Source organism: Petaurus breviceps, unplaced genomic scaffold (assembly GCF_028583685.1).
Source record: "Petaurus breviceps papuanus isolate PSGF00001 unplaced genomic scaffold, PetGlider_PUasm1.0 90625, whole genome shotgun sequence".
Classification (NCBI taxonomy): Eukaryota; Metazoa; Chordata; class Mammalia; order Diprotodontia; family Petauridae; genus Petaurus; species Petaurus breviceps.
In genome coordinates this window covers 1,088,472-1,107,672 of record NW_027187289.1, presented here as the reverse complement: position 1 = coordinate 1,107,672, position 19,201 = coordinate 1,088,472, and positions in this window count along the sequence as shown.

The following is a 19,201-nucleotide window of genomic DNA, read 5'->3' as shown; positions in this document are numbered from 1 at the left end:
GCCCTAATCCCCTCAGTACTAGGCTCAGAGTCAGTTAAGAGGAGATAATGACTTTATCTCAGGCACAGACTCAACCTGACCCTTTTCCATACCTCAAGGACTCACATATGCAGGTCACTTGAGGGTGGGAGTCCAGGCTTTGCTATATTCTGGAGATAATCTCTAGTGAGGCAGAAACATTTCTCCTGTAGAGAACCAAAGAAGGGGGGAAGCAGTCCAGGGAAAGAGGGGAGAGAGGAGGAAGAAGAGTGATGTAGAGAGGGACAGAGAGACAGAGAGAACAATGGAGACAGACATGGATGGAGAGATAGAGACAGACTTCTGAAAACTGTAAAGTACTATATAAATAGGAGTTATTGTTATTGCTGTTATTGCTGTAAATAATATTCTTGACTGATCCTTAAATTTTGAGCTTAATAAAACAGTTAAATTTTTTTTATAAATTCTTGAACTGAAAAAGCAATATATCGTATGCTTTTCAAAATGAAAGCTTTTAAAAATATTCTTAATCAGAGTTGTGAGGGACCATAGAACATAAATGATACAAGGTGACAGAATAGAAATGCTACAAGGAAGATACCTTGACTGAAGTGGGACATTAATTATCTAAATGTTTCTGATCTTTTACTAATGGAAATGTCGGTCATTTAGTAAACAACTGCTCTATTCTGAAGAAGCAAAGACAGTTCCTAACAGGTCTTTCAAAATCCAAGGTGGTTGATTAGTGATTTTGTAGTTCATATCTCTCTCTTTAGACAATTTTCCCTTCTCTTCCTCCTCAGAATATCATCTCTTTGTTTTATTAGAATTTCATTTTTGAGAACATTTTATCCTTGCTGGGTGACTTTCCCTGTAGAATTTAATTCCCTGCAATCCTGTTTATCTCTTCCCTAAACTCTTTGAAATCTGCTCTTACCAAATCTAAGGTGATATGTCAAAGTGTGCACAGAATTCTTTCACAAATTCTAAGATGTAGTGGCTAGGTGGTGCAGTGGATAGAGCACTGGCCCTGAAGGCAAGAGACTCATCTTCCTGAGTTCAATTCTGGTCTTAGACACTTATTAGCTGTTGATCCTGAGCACGTCACTGAGCCCTGTTTACCTCAGTTCTTCATCTGCACAATGAGCTGGAGAAGGTAATGGCAAACCACTCCAGGATCTTTTCCAAGAAAACCCCAAATAGGGTCATGAAGAGACAGAAATGACTGAAATCCAACTGACCTGAGCAAGATTTGGTGGTCCCTTCCTCCCAAGGGTCCTATTAGTTCTACTTCCGCATTCAGTTCTTCTTTGGTCAGACTCAGGCCCAAATATTCTGTCACTTCACTCCTTATTCCCTTTTTGAAGGATGAAGTCAATATTAAAGTGAGTCAATAAAGTATTTGTGACCTGATTTTGACAGTGACAGAGAGAGATATTGGATCATCAGATGTCTGGATAATTGTAGTCCCTAGTCAAGAGTCCATCATTTTGATATTTCAAGCCATCCTTTACCAACTCAAACTCTTTTTTTCAAGTATCATCTTTCTAATGATCCATTCATGTCCTCAACCCACCTTTCTCTTCAGGAGCCCTTGCCTTTGTTTGGTTGTGATAGAATACCTCCTACAGACTTTCAGTTTTTTTGCTCAAGACTTCATCCTTAGCAATGTTGTACATTTTTTTTTAAACAGTAGATACTGTCTAGTATTATCATTTGTGTTGGCATGAATCATCAAGAAGGGGGAATAGTCATCAAGTTGTAGGAGGATCCATTTTGTATCCTGGATATATGTCCCCAAAAGACAGCACATATCTCCATTATTATTAGCAAGCTGATAAGTAACTGCCTCAATAGTCTTTAGCAGCAACTCAACCACAACTGTTCAATTAATCTTCTAATGCTGACTGGATAACCTCTCATCTTATAGGACCCATGGATCAACAAACCACTCTTTTCTTTTCGAAGTGACAAATGGTATAGCTTTATCTTATTTTCAAAGAGCCTCATAGCTACAAGTTAGTCCTAAATTGCTTAGTGGTTCTTTCTTTCTTTGCTTTTTTTTTTTTTTTTTTTTTTCTACTTCTTGACACAGGTCAAGATTCCTATTTGCCTCTTCAGGTATTTGTTTTTACATTAAAGAACACATATAGAAAGGAGCTTCATATGTCATCACGATATGGTGATCTCTTGCATTGTCCTTCAAGATTGAAACTCTAAGTGTGTCTCACTCCTACCCCTGTTTATCTTGTATACATTTTCCCTTCCTCAAATGTAAACTTAGAATATAGCTGTTTGAAGGATCATCTCATCCTTTGTTCTTGCATCTCTAGTACCTAGAATAGTTCCTGAAGCAGAAAAGGTACATAATAAGTGCTTTTTGATTGATCTAATTCTCCCCAATAACCTGCAGAGAGTGTAAAAGTATTTTTCAAGTCCTTTTATCCTCCCTTTTAGGGAAAGCTTTCATTTTAATTAAAAAATAACATTTGTTAGGCCATGACAGAAAGACAAATGTGGGCACTTTATGAAGGTCCTTGTTAATTTCGTCTAGTCTTTTATTCTTTTTGGAAGTGATATCCTCAGTCCTTTGTCATTGAAGCTATTAATTGCTGTGATACCAAGTCAGACAAAGTAGAAAGAAACCTATAAATATATTCAGATTTCCATGGACATCCCAGTTTCAAGAAAAGAGACTTTTATTGAAACTTTGCAGATCATGTGTCCCAATTTGTATTTCTTTTTAAAATTTCTTTTAAAAATTTTTTCACATTAGTCATGCTGTAAAGAAGAATTAGAATCAAAGGGAGGAACCACTAGAAAGAAGAAACAAAAGAAAACAACAACAAAAAGAGAGCAAATAGTATGCTCCAACTGCATTCAGATTCCATAGTTATTTATTTGGATGTGGACAGCATTTTCCATCATGAGTCTTTTGGAATTGTCTTCGATCCTTGCATTGCTGAGAAGAGCCAAGTCTTATCAAAGTCAGTCATTGCACGATGTGGCTGTTACTGTGTACAATGTTCTCCTGGTTCTGCTCACTTCACTCAGCATCAGTTCATATACGTCTTTCTAGGTTTTTCTGCAATCTGTCTGCTCATTATTTCTTATAGCACAATAGAATTCCATTACATTCATATACCATAACTTATTCAGCCATTCCTCAATTGATGGGCATCCCCTCAATTTCCAATTCTTTGCCACCACAAAAAGAGTTACTTTAAATTTTTTTGTACATGTGGGTTCTTTTCTCATTTTTATCATATCTTTGGTATACAGCCCTAGAAGTGGTATTGCTGGGTCAAAGGGTATGCACATCAACTTTTATTTTAAGAAATGTGGTATACCATATATATTAAAAATGTTGGCATACTCTAATATCTACATATTAAAATGTGGTATACTACAATACTTACATAGTATGATTTCAGAGGGCATCAAAAAGACCTCTTGCCAAAAATATCTCCCTACTGAGATCTCTGAGGTTCTAAAAATACAGTAGCTTAAGGCATCCAAGATGACTGTTAAAATGTAAATGTTATTTATGAGGAGTGATATAAGTCATCATTGTCCTTAGTTTGAATTAAATATCAGGTTAGTTCAATTAGAAACATGGTTTTGGGGAAATAGAATAAGAGAAGTAATTACATTTCATTGGAAACCAAGTAAAAGTCAAGGTCTGGAAGATGAGGCTCTGTCATTAGGGAAGAGGCATTTGGGAATTGGACAAATGGTGAATCAAAGGGAGTGGCTATCACAAAAGAAGAAGAGGAGGCAGAAATTGGGATGGAGTATCGCTGAAGAGAAGTTTCACCAACTTCAAATCATTTCCTGGGGGGTAGCTAGATGGTGCAGTGAGTAGAGCATCAGCTCTGAAGTTAGGAGGACCTAAATTCAAATCTGACCTCAGACACATAACACACACACACACACACAAAACTAGCTGTGTGACCTTGGGCAAGTCACTTACCCCCAACTGCCCTTCCTCCCCCTCAAAAAAAAAAAAACACAAATCATTTCCTGGAATTTCACTCTGCCTTTCTTAATACAGGAGAAAAGATAAGTAACCAACTCTATAGCAAAATTTGTAGTTAGCCTTACTTAGAATTGATCAGGTACAATATCTGTTTGAGTTCATTGCAGAGAAGATGATAGGCTGAGCTTCACTGGGTATTGGTTGATCATCTTTATGAGTTAGAAACTCCATGATCATTCACCTCCTGCAGGGTGACAAAGCTCTGGTCCTTGCTAATCAACCTCACCATAATAACAACTTTATTTGGGGTGGGTACTACTTTTCAGTTTCTGGTGTCCAGCATAGAGAAATGGTTCTTGGGAAATGGAATTTTGTCTATGAGTACATGTATGCATTAGGTCTTAGAGAGTGGAAAATGATCCTTGTTCCATTGTAAGGATGATACCTTTGCAGTGACTGTCATGAAATCAGTACTCAAAGCTGTGGTCATATCCCAGGGTGAGGTAGGGGGGACTCTGTAAATCAAAATGCTGAAAATTGAATCTGAATTTTTCATACAGTCAAGGTTAGGAAAAAGGGCATTATCACTGAGAGGCTGATACCCAGCTTATTCTCAAAGGGACTACAAACAGAAGATGTAATCAATAATAAATGATGTACTCATTTACCATCTAATATAAAGCTCTCCAAAACACACATAAATAAATAAAAAGAGAGGATAATTCATAGGGCAGTGGGGTGCAGTGGAAAAGACATGACATAGGAATCAGGAGATCTAGACTCTAGTCCTATTTTTGTTATTAATTAGTTAAAAGAACAAGGATAGGAAATAAACCTATGATTTCATTAGTATAGAGATCTTCCAGATGAGTAAACTCCATCTTACAATGTAGGTCAGCGTCTTCAATCTACAGTGTTAGAGAGTTGTCTATCAAAGGAAGAAAGGTAGTATGCCTTTTTTAAGCACCTGGTTTGTGCTAGGCTGCAGCCAAGTGGTGCCGTGGACAGATCACTAGACTTGGAGTCAGGAAGAACTGAGTTCAAATTTGACCTCAGACACTGGGCAAGTGATCCTGGGTTAAATCACTTAACCCTCCTTGTCTTAGTTTTCTTCTCTGTAAAATGGACTGGAGAAGGAAATGGTAAACCACTACAGCATCTTTGCCAAGAAAACCACATATGGAATCACAAAGAGTCAGATGTAATTGACATTACTGAACAACAAATTGTTCTAGATGCCATGCCAAGTGCTTTAGCTTAAAAAAACCATTATCTCATTTTATCTCCACAAATACTCTGGGAGGTAGGTGCCATTATTATCCCATTTTACAGTTCAGGAAACCAAGGCAATGAGAGGTTAAGTGACTTTTCCAGGGTCACACAGCTAGTAAGTGTCTGAGGCTAGATTTGAACTCACATGTCCTTGACTTCAGGCTCAACACTCTCTACTGTGCCACCTAGCTGTCTAAGTCTCTGAGAGGTTAATGAATCACTTGCTCATGGTAGGTTAGAGGTGCAGCATGAACCCACATGTTCCTGTCTTCAAGACTAGCTCTTGGTTCACTGTATCATGCTGTCTCTCTTGCTGATCTGAGGATGTAGTTTAATCACTCTGTGCCTTGGTTTCTGTATTGGTAAAATGCAGGAAATTTACTCAGTGACCTCTGGGGTTCTGGGCAATTTCTGTTCGAATGTCAGATTTCAAGGGTCATTCAGAGCCGGACTTCTAACTTTTTCCACTCGAGACCCCATTTCACGTTTTGGTAGCATTTCTTGGTGTTGCATGGCCTGAGAGAATGCACAGTGCAAAGTGCACATGCTTTGTGTTCAGAACCAAGACTACACTGAAGCTGGGTGATGCAACACAGGCAGGTGCTACCCAAAACACCTCAGATTCATTACACATTTAATTTTTATTTAATTTTTGGTTGTTGCATGTTCAGAAACCTTTTATTCTTGCCAAATTTTTCATGACCCCATATGGGTCACTAAACCCATATGGGGTCACTTAAACCCACAGTTTAAGAAGCACTAATCTAAAGGAACATATACCTTAATAAGAATCCTTGACAGGTGGTTTTTTAACATCTGATTGAAGATCTCCAGTTATTTGAACCTCCCTAGAAAGTCTATTCTGCTTTTGGATAGCTTTGATTTTATAATCAGAGTTACAATAAGTTGTTGCTTACATTGAATCAAAATCAGTGTTGCTTCTCCCACCCACTGCTTCTTGTTCTGCCCTCCAGGACTAATCAGAAAAAATTTAATCCCTTTTTCACAAGACAGCCCTTCGAGCACTTGAAGACCAGTGTCAAGCTCTTTCTAAATCTTATCGTTTCCGGAGCTTACTATTCCCAGTTTTTTTCTACTCATCTTATTGAATGGTCTGGACATCCACCTGGAACAATGCAAGATCTATTGTACTAAAAAATAAAGTACAGTTAGTCAGTTGTGTTCAGTGGATTGAGGTGGCATTGCTTTCAGAGTTCAAAATTAGCAATTGATTAAGTAAAATTAAATGGGATTCTGTGGTACTGAGGAGGCAACTTCTTGAGCTCAAGAGTTCCAAGCAGTGGGAGGGTTCAAACCGGTTGGGTGTCTACTAAATCTGGCATCAATATGATGGTGGAGCCCTGTGGAGCTGGGGGAAGGGGAAGTGGGCAACAGACTGTCCAAGTGAATTGAACCAAGTAGGAAACGAAACAGGTCAGAGCTTTCATGTTGATCACTAGAAGCATCAAGCCTAAGAGATGAGGAGACCCAGGATCAAAAACAAAACAAAACATGGTGCTTATGAAAGTAGATGTGATTGAGAAGGGGAGCCCCAGAGGTCCTTGGGAGAGGGAACCATTCTGGTAGAGGGGAAGCTGAGGCATGTACTCACGAGGAACAGGGTTCCAAAGCAGATTGGCTTTTAGTATGTTCACTGTGTGCTGTAAGTACCACAAGTAATAATGTGGCTGTAACAGGCAGAGTGATGTAAGTATGACTCTTTGGAAACCATGACCTGTATTTTTCTAGGCAATTACTCCCATGGACAGCAATGGATAAACTTTAGCAAATTCTTGATAATTTAGTACTCTAAACAAAAAGATTCCTTATCAGTTACCAAAAACTGCTTTCATTATGACATTACCTCAAGATGGGTATGTTACACTTAATTGGATTACAGCTTATTTTACATTAATTACATTTTAAATTGTATATCCCCGATGGCATTTTAGGAGATACCCTGGGATCTGTAACAAGTTATAAACCAACGAATTGTGTTCAGAGGGCTTATTTTTCTCTAAGGTTATGTCATAGAATCATAGAATTGCAGAGCTGGAAGGAACTTCTAAACTAATTCATTTCCAAGACATGAATTCCTAATAAATGGTTATCTCATTTTAATTTGAAGACTTCCAATGATGGGAAATTGATTGTCCCTTTTTTCTTTCTTTTTGGACAGCTCTAATTATTAATGTTTTCTTTTAATTATGTGTGAGAGCATGTATGTCGGAAGGTAGGATTGTAAATTTGGAGTTGGAAGGGACCCTAGAGGTCATGCAATCCAACTAGTTCATTTACATTTGAGTAATTGAGGCCCGGGCAATTCTAAGGGAGCTGTCTGAGTTCTTACAGCTAGAAAGTAATGCATCCAGGATTTGAACTGAGGTCTTCTGACCCCAATTCCAGTGCTTTTTATACAACATCTAATACATACATAAACGTATACAAAAACTTCTCCATAACAGTTATTCTATATATATTAGAGAAAGCTAGGTGATTCAGTGGATAGAGGGCTGGGCCTAGAGTCGGGAAGATTTGAGTTCCAATTTGGTCTTAGGCACTTACTAGCTGTGTGACCCTGGCCAAGTCACTTAACCATTTTTTTTGCCTTGGTTTCCTCATTGGCAAAATGAGAATAATAAGAGCACCTACCACACAGTGTTGACAGGATCAAATGAGGAAATGTTTGTGACATGTACAGTACCCGGTACATGTTGTTGGTTTTCAAGTCCTGTCTGACTCTTGTGACCCCAGTTGGGGTTTTCTTGGCAAAGACACTGGGGTGGTTTGCCATTTACTTCTCATTTATAGATGAGGAAACTAAGGCAAACAGGGTGAAGTGACTTGGTCAGGGTCACACAGGCCAGATTTGAACTCAGTCTTCCTGGTTCCTGGTGTGGCACTCTGTCTACCTGTCTTGGCATGTAGCAGGTATTATATAAATGCTTATTCCCTTCCCTTCCCTACCTCATCTTAGAAGAAAGGTGACCTTGTATATAACCTTGTATACTCAGTTCAATATGGGCTCTGCTAAGCATGGGGTCGATTCATTCAAGACTGGCCACTAAGTGATAATTTTTCTTGCCATGATGGCCTTTCAAATAGATAAAAAAACAGCCAGGCAGCCCTCCGTGCTATGTGATTGCCTCCACAATGATGTGAAAAAGGGCACAAAGGGTGCTAAGAGTGATACTCTTCTTAGATCACCTATAAACATTAATTTACTTAACTCCAAATTATCTTTCTGTACCTAACTCCCCAGAAAGGTAAATAATAGAGCTGGTTTCACTGCATACCTGAAGGTAATGAGAAGCATAATTTGCAAGTAGTTCTGATCATTTTGCCTTGTAGTTTTAAAAATTAGTGTAAGCAAACAGACCACCAGGAAGATAATTGCTATGCTTGCACCAGCTTCCACTGCAGAGGATAAAGAAATGAAGAAAGTCAGGGGCCGCTAGGTGGCACAGTGAATAGAGTGCCCACCCTGGAGTCAGGAGGACCTGAGTTCAAATGTGGCCTCAGACACTTAACATTTACTAGCCATATGACCTCGGGCAAGTCACTTAACCCCAATTGCCCTGCCTTCCTCCCTCCAAAAAGCAAAGAAGAAGAAGAAGAAGAAAATCCTTGAAAAACTTGAGAACATCCTATAAAGTGAACTTACTTTGATCCAGTGCAGAGGTAGATGAAAAATGTGTTGAAAAATAAACTGAGGATAAGACCTCTATGAGCTTAGTTTCTAATCTGTAAAATGGGGATAATATAATACCTGTCTCCACAGGTTCCACAAACGAGGAAGCATGTAAAAAATATTGTAGTCTTAAAGTGCTTTATAGATATAAGTTATAATTGTTGTTTTCAGGGAATGAAAGTGGTCAAAGGCTTGTAGATTATTCTGAAGCTCTGTGTTAACACATTATATTTTCTTCAAGAGGAGAATCAGAGGTTACTAGAGAAGGAGGGCTCCAAACAACATTATCGTTGATAAACTCAACAAACAAAATTAAGTGTCTTTCATACACAAAGCACTGTGCCAGGCCTTGGAGACAGAAAGGCAAAAATGAAACAATTCCTGTACTATCTCATTTCATAGGGTGAGTGGATGGAGGGGAAGGGGTGGTTGTGGGAGTGAACTGAGTTGAGAAAACATTGTATGTAATTATAGTAGTTTCAACCCAACTTATTTAAATGAGATTCTGAGTCTGAAAAATGTGATATGGACAAAAGTAAAGATATAAACTCTGACTAAAAAACAGTCATCAAAATGATCTCAAGTCACTCACTACCTCAAAAGTTCACATTCCCTGCCCCCCCCTCAATACTTTTGGTGATGGCTACAAGTTATGTAATACTGTGATTTCAGAATTGTCAGAATTGCAAGTGACTTAAAGGTCAAAGGAAAGATTCATGGCAGCTGTAAGTAGGATGCAGTAAATTAGCAGTAATAGTTTAGAGGTGAGAAGTAGCATATAAGGCATCATCAAGGATATACATGACTTGATAGGTAGGTGGGCCAGTCGGGTAGGGAGTATGAGGGATGAGAGATAAAAAAAAAAATCCTAATGATACACTTGAAGGTAGTTTGTTCTAGCTGGTGGCAATGAACATTCTGATGCTGAGAACATTCTCCCAGAGTGAAGACTATAGGGGCAGGTGATTTAAAAGGGGAAAAAAAAGTGGAGCCATCAGATGGAATATGGCCAAGGTTTGGGGAAAAAGGACCCCAGGAGAATCATGGCACTTTTGGCTATAACAGTTCCCTTGGTACAAGAGACACCTAATTTATGACACTTAGGTTGTATTATGTGGGTATAACCTCTGGAGCATTTCATTTGCATCCCATTTCAGTACTGGGTCTTACATGTACAGACTGATTTCCATCAGTTACCAATTCTGAGAAGCAGAAATTCCTGGGACCAGGATCTAGTTTGCCCATGTAGCTGCAACCAGGAGGGGTGCTTCTACATGACATCTGAATCAGTTATGAATCAATTGGGTATTACACAAGTCCAAGTTTTAATAGGTACAGGTATATCTGTGTTTAGATTTCAACTTTCTGTAGTTCCTTGACACATCTTTTGTATAGGAGATTGCAAATGGATGCTAACTCAAGTGGAGCTTTATGCCTTGGGGATTGGAGCACAGCTTGAATGAATGTCTCAAGTTGTGAAGTATGTGGTTATGCTTAATACTAACAGGTCTGTTTATGCTACCTCTTTGGTTATTTTTTTAAAAATAATGGCTGAACAAGTTGTGGTATATGATTGTGATAGAATGCTACTGCACTATAAGAAATGATGAGCTTGATGATCTTAGAAAGGCATACACAAAATAATAAAGAGTTAAATGAGCAGAGCCCAGACAATGTTGTATAGAGGAAGAGCAATATTGTTTTAAGAACAAGTTTGAGTGAATAAGTGATTTTGACTATTATAAATACCTATTTGGAATGGTAATGGGAATTTGAAGATCTTCCCTGCTCCCTAATAGGTGGAAGGTGTGGTGGGAGGAGTTTGATGAAGGGGGCAGAACCCACAGGAAGCTGGGAGTCAGAGCAGTTAGAGCTGGAGGGAGGAAAGGAGGCACCCAAGGAGACAGTTAGTCTTGTGAGTGTTTGTGGGAAGTCTGAAGAATGGTGTTGCTCTCTGCTGTGTTATGGTCTATTAACTTCTTTGTTGCTATGATGGATTCAGCTTTCTGGTTTTGGGGTTCGGCTTCTGGTGTCTGAATAAATGTTTTGCTTCTGTCTTCTATATGGAGAATCTGTTATATTTTGCAACTGAGAACTATGCCAGCATATTCATAGTCACTGTCAGCACTGTCAATATTGTGTTGGCTATACCAATTAACTACAAAGGACATATGAAGAAAGAAACTATCCGTCTCCAGAGAAAGAACTGATAAATAGAAGCATGTAAAGAATTGTTTTACATATATACTTACATATTTGTGTCTAATGGTAGCCTTTTCTAGGGCAGGGGGGAGGGCAAAAAAAGAAAAAATATATATGATAACTTTGTTATGTATTTAAAAGGAATAGCAAGTTGTACATGTTTCATGTGCAATCATCTTTTTTATTATGTTATGTTATAGAAATACATGTTTTATTCCATAAATTAAAATAAAATAAATTTTAAAATTTAAAAAATAAAATAGAAGTAACTCATTGAGGCATAGCTCAAAGGGACTAATGGGAAAGACTAATAGATGATGGGTAAACTAGCTGAAGGGTAGCTAGGTGATGCCGTGGCCAGAGCTGCGGTGTTTGGGCTGTTCAGGGAGGACAAGCACCTCTTGTGTGATGACTTGTTGAGCCCTTTTCAGGGTTGCTCATCCACCTTTGGTGTCCCTATCCACCTATCCACCTATCCCTCGGCTCTCCCCTTGTGGCTCCAAGAAGCCGTAGCGTGGACAGCAGCCATACCCCCATAAAATCATCTCTGCAGATGGGCTAAACCAGGTTGATGGTAACCACCAGGCCTCAAACCTGTCAGTGAGTTAGCAGGATGTCTACCCCAAGCATGCTAAGAGTTTTCTGGGTGGAATGTGCAGATGAGAACAATTTGTTAAATTGGCCACGATGGCAGCTGAAGCAGGGGCTGTGGAGTGCTTAGAACTTGGTTAGACATCAGAGATGCCACGGTCATCCACTGCATCCTGGGCCATTGCTAGGCATCCTGACTTTTGTTTTGCCACCGGACCTCGATGACTCTGGAAGAGAGAGAATAAGGCTGATTACTTTGTGCAACTCTGTCTCACTTCAGTCCAATTCATACACAAGTCAGGGTGTCACCCCATGATGCTGTTGGTTCTCTTTGAAAGATGACAAACTATGAGGTGGTGCAGGTGGAGTAGAAGATAGAGCACTGGGAATGGAGTTAGGGAGACCTGGGTTCTAATCCGGCCTCTTACTACTTACACTTACTAGCTGTGTGTCTCTGGACAAGTCACTTAACCTTGTTTGCCTCAGTTTCCTCATCTGTAAAATGAGCTAGAGAAGAAAATGGAAAACAACTTTAGTGTCTTTGCCAAGAAAATGCCAAAATGGGGTCCTAAAGAGTCAGACATGACTGAAAATGACTAAGCAACAACAAAAACTAGCTGAGTGATTTCTTTGGTGGTAACAAAAGCAGGAGTGCTGCACCAGCCACCCAAGAATAGATTCTCAACTAATTATTCTGAATTCCAGAAAGAGAGATGCTGGCAGGTTAACTGAGAGTGGAGTCTACTGCGTGTAGATTAGGGACGTCCAATTTGTGCTGCACAGGCCAAATATAGCCCCAGACACTCATGAGTATGACCTTAACCTTAATTAAAATGTAATTGAAGAATATTTAACAGGGGTGGCTAGGTGGCACAGTGAATAGAACACTGGCCCTGGAGTCAGGAGGACCTGAGTTCAAATGCGGCCTCAGACACTTAACACAAAATTAGCTGTGTGATCTTGGGAAAGTCACTTAACCCAATTGCCCTACCTTCCCCCTCCAAAAAGCAAAAAAAAAAAAAATTTAACAAAATAAATGACAATATGATAAAACATGGATAACAATACATTTTAAAATTAAGTCAATCTGTGGCCTTCAGAGATCCTTATGTATGGATTATTGATCCTCGTTTCTATTTGAATTTGACACTACTGATGCAGACCTACAAAATATGGAAAGAACCAGAGAAAGATCCCAATTTATAGCGTATATTCTTTATGCAGGATTAATGGAAAAGCATAGACAAAAATCATGGATGGTGAAACTGTATGGAGTAGTTATGATCTGCATAGATGGTGAGAGCATTCATGTCAATGAAATCACAGATCCATATAGATACAAACATATACATATGTATGTATATTATATATAGATTACATATGCACTTATGCTTCAAGTTATCTATGATTTTATCAGCTAGTATATGCCAGCAACATAGAAAGGTTATGGTCCCAAGAACAGATATGTTGTGGCTTTGATATCAGATTCTAAGCTTTCCAAAATGGCTTTGGGATAGGACTTTAGTATGTTTACATACATGTATTAAAAAAAGAAAAAACAAATAAAAACAGCACAAAAAACCCCCTCAATGACTTCCTAACAATTATAGTCATGTAAATTCTCATCATGGCCCAGAAGTTGCTTTGGGTTGTTCAAAGCAGGCATGGGGGTAAAGGAGCTTCACTAGGACTGTGAACTGGTAACAACTATCAAGGACCCCATTCATTTCTTACAGCAGATATTTAAGCCAGGTTTGCACTGCTTTCAGTGATGATATAGACTGGACTGACCAGCCCAGCCCTTTAGTGAATTTTATAGTATGATATATGAAAAAAGTGGAGAAATAGACAAAGATGGGTTTTTTGGTATTAATTAGGGGTTTTCCCCTCCTGATTTTCCTGGTGGTGTTATACCTGGTCCTGGCTTCTGTACCTTCAGGGAGTACTGTTAATCGGGACTTTGTGTGGTCAATATTTGCATCTTTTTGAGTCTTTAGAAAGTCTATAGCTGAGTATTGTTTTGCTTGAGAACCAGGATACAAAATTCATTCAAGAGGATATCTGAGTTGTTGGAACGTATCCTGAAAATTTGGCTTTAGAACCATGGAAGAGGTCCTTAATGACTGAGATTAATTTCTCATCCCTGAGAAAGATTAACCAGTGATGAGCATCTTCATGCCATAGCTTGACTGAAGTGCCACCATCAATAGAGTCTTCTTGCCTTGTTCTGCTACCCTGGAAAGGGTAGTGAATGTGCCGAACCTATTAAAGGAACAGTTATATTCTTCTTGTAAAAATGCCTCAGGAGTTCAGCTGTTTCTCAAAACAGCATGCCATCTTCAGGTTAATGGCCAAGTAGCAAAGGTCAACTGAGATAAAGCAGTTTCTGCACTGGGACTGGGCATAGAATGCTCATAGGGCAGAATTTATTGACTATAACATGACATGCTAATTACTCATTAGAGCCCCATGTAAGATCACTTATGTGTATATTCTAGGCTTTTAGTTTGTAAATATTCCAAACATATCTCAGACAGACACAGTACATATGAATAATAAGTAGGATTTTAGAATTAATTGCAAACAAGAGACTAAGCTGGGGGCAGCTAGGAAGCACAGTGGATAGAGCACTTGTCCTGTAGTCAGGAGGACCTGAGTTCAAATCTGACCTTAGATACTGTCTGTGTGATCCTGGACAAATCACTTAGCCCAGATTGCCTTGGGGGAAAAAAAGAAAATAGACTGGATTGAGTTTTGAAATCTGTTCTGTAATTTCAACAATATCAAGTACTCTCTAACATGTATATCTCTACAATCTGTATACCTAGTGGCTATAAAACGTATCTTTTTGACACCTATATTTTTTTCAGTGATACTATATTTATATAAATCACAAAACACCATAATTTCTAAAGAATCGATGTTTTCGGTGACCCAAAGGGAAGTGAAGAGATATGTGGTGAGCATACATAAGTTCTGGCATATTGTAAGTGATGACTTCCATGTAAGAAGTATCATGAAATAAATCATCTAGGAAGTATGGGGAAAGATGGTAGTCTAATAAGATAGTAAAAATAAGTAAATAATAAGCAATAATATGTGAAAATAAGAGAAAATACAATAGCTAAATTCTATATTGGTATTCACAAAATATTAAAAGGCTCAGAAGGAAGACTTCCAGAACTTTGGGTGCTCCCTTATAAAGCATTTATGGGAGGACCTGCCAGGAGGCATGGATGAGTTATAATCTCTGCCATTGGAGGCAGCACTAACATTAATGAATTAGACCATGACTCCGTTAAACTGCTGTTGTAATTTGGGTTGAGCTGGGAGTCAACTTGAGGAAGGCAAGGATTAGACAAGTGCCAAGGAGCTTTAGAATGTGTGAGTGAAAAGTAGTAAGAATACCTAAGTAAAAGAAAGTTACCTTTTTATTAGGTGCTGAGTTCATGGTTTATCTCTCATGGTTATGGAGTATGGCCAAAGTTTGGAAAAAGAAATCCCCAAGTTGGTGCAATAGAGACTTGATTTATGACAGGCTGCATAGGGTGGGTGTATGCCTCAAAAAGAGGCACCAGAACAGCAAAGACATGATGTTGGGAAATGAAGATGAACCAGGGAAGGCAGGAGAATGAGGCACCAGATGGGCAGCTTGACAGATGCATTGCTATCTTATCTATTGGACCTTAAAAGAACAAGAAGAAGGCCTTCAGAGCATGGGGTATATTCTTTATTGTTGTTGTTCAGCCTTCTTTCTTGAAGAGGACCAAAAATGTAGGTAGTTTTCACATAGGACTAGTAGCATATAGGGACTGCAGTCTGCAATGGTATTATTTTAATTATTATTAATTACATAATAATGTTATGTAACAATATTATACACAATAATATATTATTAATTACATGAATATAATCACATATTTACCAAATAACAAAAAATCATGCTGAAGGGGAATGAGATATATTCTTTTTTATTGAAGAAGGCAGAACTAGGATCAATTGGTGAAAAGTAGCAGGAATATGGATTTTAGCTCAATGTGAGGGAATATTTCCTAACAATCACAGGTGTTCCAAAGCTCTGGAGTGGGCTGCCTTGTAAGCTAATGACTTTCCTGTCACTGAAGGTCTTCAAGCAGAGGATGGATAAGCACTTTCAGAAGATGCCATGAGTAGAGATTGTTTTGTTCCTTGTATCTGTATACCTAGTGCCTAGACATCATAAATGCTTAATAAATGCTGCTTATTTGATTGATGCCATGAATGGGATTCAGGTGGGGATCGGACTAGAGGATATCTGAGGTTCTTGCCAAAGACTTTAAGATTTCATGATTCTGAGCAAAACTATCAACACACAATGTGACTAAAGGGTGTCTCAAGAGGGCATTGAATAGTTGGGGATGATCAAGAAAGAACAATTTCTACTGGCTAGAGATATGACTTTTTTATTGAATAAAATATAGTTATAGGTCAGTTTTTTTTTCCTTTTGGAGGGCAATTGGGGTTAAGTGACTTGCCCAAGGTCCCACAGCTAGTAGGTGTGTCAAGTGTCTGAGGCCAGATTTGAACTCAGGTCCTCCTGACTCCAGGGCCAGTGCTCTATTCACTGCACCACCTAGCCACCCCTATAGGTCAGTTTTTTTTTAACATTGGCTGCTGCCTTCTTAATGCATCACCCTCCATCTCCTAATGAGTCATAGTTAACTTGTTGAATTGTAGGTGATATATTCCTGAAGCATATGCTTTCTTTAGCTTCAGTAAACAAAATAACTAAATTATTATTCTGTCTTCTGGTAGGGCCACAAAATAAATTATTTTAAAAATCAAGCTATAAACTAATTGCTTAAAAAATATTGTGGATCTTTGGGAAAACAAGCCTATATCTATCTCAGAGATCTGAATGCATACACACACAAATTCATGTATATATGTGATAAACAACACAAATATATTTTGTTAGAGGAATTAATTAAATTCACTTTTCTTGACTACATATTTAAGTCATCTTGCTTTAAACAAATGCATCTTAGGTAAATATTCTTTGAATAAAGTAAAAAGGTAAACATATATATATATACATCTATGTGTACACATATACACATGTGTATAGATGTATACATAACACATACGTGTATACATACCTGTATAACATGTATATACACACAATTGAGGTGCTATTAATTGTAAATATTTCACCAGAAATCTGTGTCAGCCTTTGTCCTTGATACTTTCCATGTTTACTTTATTTTTTTTTACAGATTTTCCCCAGCATTTTGCCACGTTACAAATACTATTTATTTTATATAATTGATATTGAACAATACATTTAAAGAAACACAATTCTGTTAGTTCTCATCTCCTCTGACTTGTATAACCATGGCCCCTGGGGCTCATAGCAATGTGGATACTTGAACACTTCATGATTTGAATATTTGAAACAATTTTATTCCCTTTCAAGGGAAAATGTAGAGTTAAATTTAATTCTAACAAATTAACTCTTAAATCTTCTAGAAATGGGGGTATTTCTAGGGGAAGAAACGGGTTACATTCTTGATCTATGCATCTCAGCAATGATATTTTGGTTTCAAACCTCACAAAGTAACCCCATGGAAGCCCTGCACAGTTTTTTGCTTAATTCCTAAGAAAGCAAAAAAAAAAAAAGTTTAGAGAAACTGCTCATGTAATGCAATCTTAAATTTAGATTAGTCCTTAAGGCATCATTTGTTAACTAAGAAAGCTCAGGTCAGATGAAGCATCTGGTTTTTAGTCAAATCTTACTTTTGATTCAGTTTTCCAGCTGGGCTCAGTGAGTCACCACAAGGTCAAATCACTTGCCCTGTATCCAACAGTAAATCTATAATTCAGCTCTCCTCAATGGCCAGGATATTCCTGGATCACAGCCTTTTTGCCTTAAATGCAAAATTTTAGAGTCTTCTTGGAGTAGGTAAATTGAATTTGTGTCTACCAGCAAAGGCTAAATAAATCTTGTATTTTCTTTGTATTCATTAATTAGCTATTAAATTAAGATATTTCATCACTGACAACTGTGTAAATGTTAATGGTACTTTTACTCTCTTTTAATCAATGTAACTGGTATTCGGATGGCACAAAGCTTACCACTGTGACACATTGAAAATCAAGAAGCTCACATTTCTACTCAAGAGAAACTCACATTTTCAGAAGTTCACATTCTAAGTGAGAGAAACAGATATATATATATATATATATATATATATATATATATATATATATATATATAGGCAGGTTCAGCTGAAGAGTAGATGGTAAAGTCCAGGGGTCCTTAGGATTCATCAGTAGGTGACATGACAATGGTCACAAGGTCTGGAGGGTATAGTGGCCAGCAGGGTATGATTGCAAGGCAAGACCTCATCTTACCAGAAGGATTATGATTGATGATGCCCTGACCATCCCTGGTAGTGGGGGATGGGTTTGGAAGAGTCCATCCCACAGCCATTGGAGAGGGAAGAGTAGCCCTGAAGGTTGGGTGGAGTGGACTGAATACTTTGGGTTCCCTCCATCATGGGGAGGAATTGGGGGTCGATGTTCATCTGAGAGAGGGAAAGAAGAGTTTTGACAAGATGAAGGCTGGGAGGAGGGAAATGCCTTCCTCTTCGGGGCCCTCTGGTAGGATTAGTGAGCTGGTGACCCAGGAGGAAGCATAAATTATGATTTAGCAAGTGAGTCATAATGGACAGAAACTTTAAGAAGTTAGATCATAGGATCTGGAGCTAAAAGGCACTTTAGATGTTATCCAGTCCAATTAGATGAATAAACAGAAGCTGAGAGAGTTGAAGTGATTTGTTCAGGTCACACAGATAAGGGATAGTGACATAGACAGGAATTCAGCTCAGATCTTCTAACTGGAAATTCAGTGCTCTTTTATGGTCCACCATTGAGAAGTTTAGATTGGTCCCTGAATAAAGCCCTTGGAAAGTAATGAAACATCAAAAGTCGTGACTATAGGTAAAAGGCCATATTTGGCTTTGTAGTTGAGGTTCAAGAAGAAAAACATTGTTCTAGATGGTAAAAAGGCATAGGTACTTCCTTTAGGAAACAGTTCCTTTAATAGAGCACCCCATCCCCCCTCCCCCTCACCAAGAAGCAGAGGGTCACTTTCTTATAGTTAGAATGTTTTGTCTTTATATCCCTAGTACCTTATACATTTTTTCCTTTCTCTCTCCCTCTCTCCTTCCCTTTCCTTTATTCCCTTCTTTTTCTTCTATCCCTTCCTCCTTTCCCTCTCTTTCCCCCTTCCCTTTCCCCTCTTTCTTTCCTCTCTTTCTCACTGCCTTCCTGCCTTTCCTCCATCTTTCTTCCTTCCCACCTGCCTTGTTTTCCTTCTTCCTTCCTTCTTTGTTCCTTTGTCTCTTTCCCTTCCTTCCTTCCTTCCTTCCTTCCTTCCTTCCTTCCTTCCTTCCTTCCTTCCTTCCTTCCTTCCTTCCTTCCTTCCCTCCTTCCTTCCTTCCTTC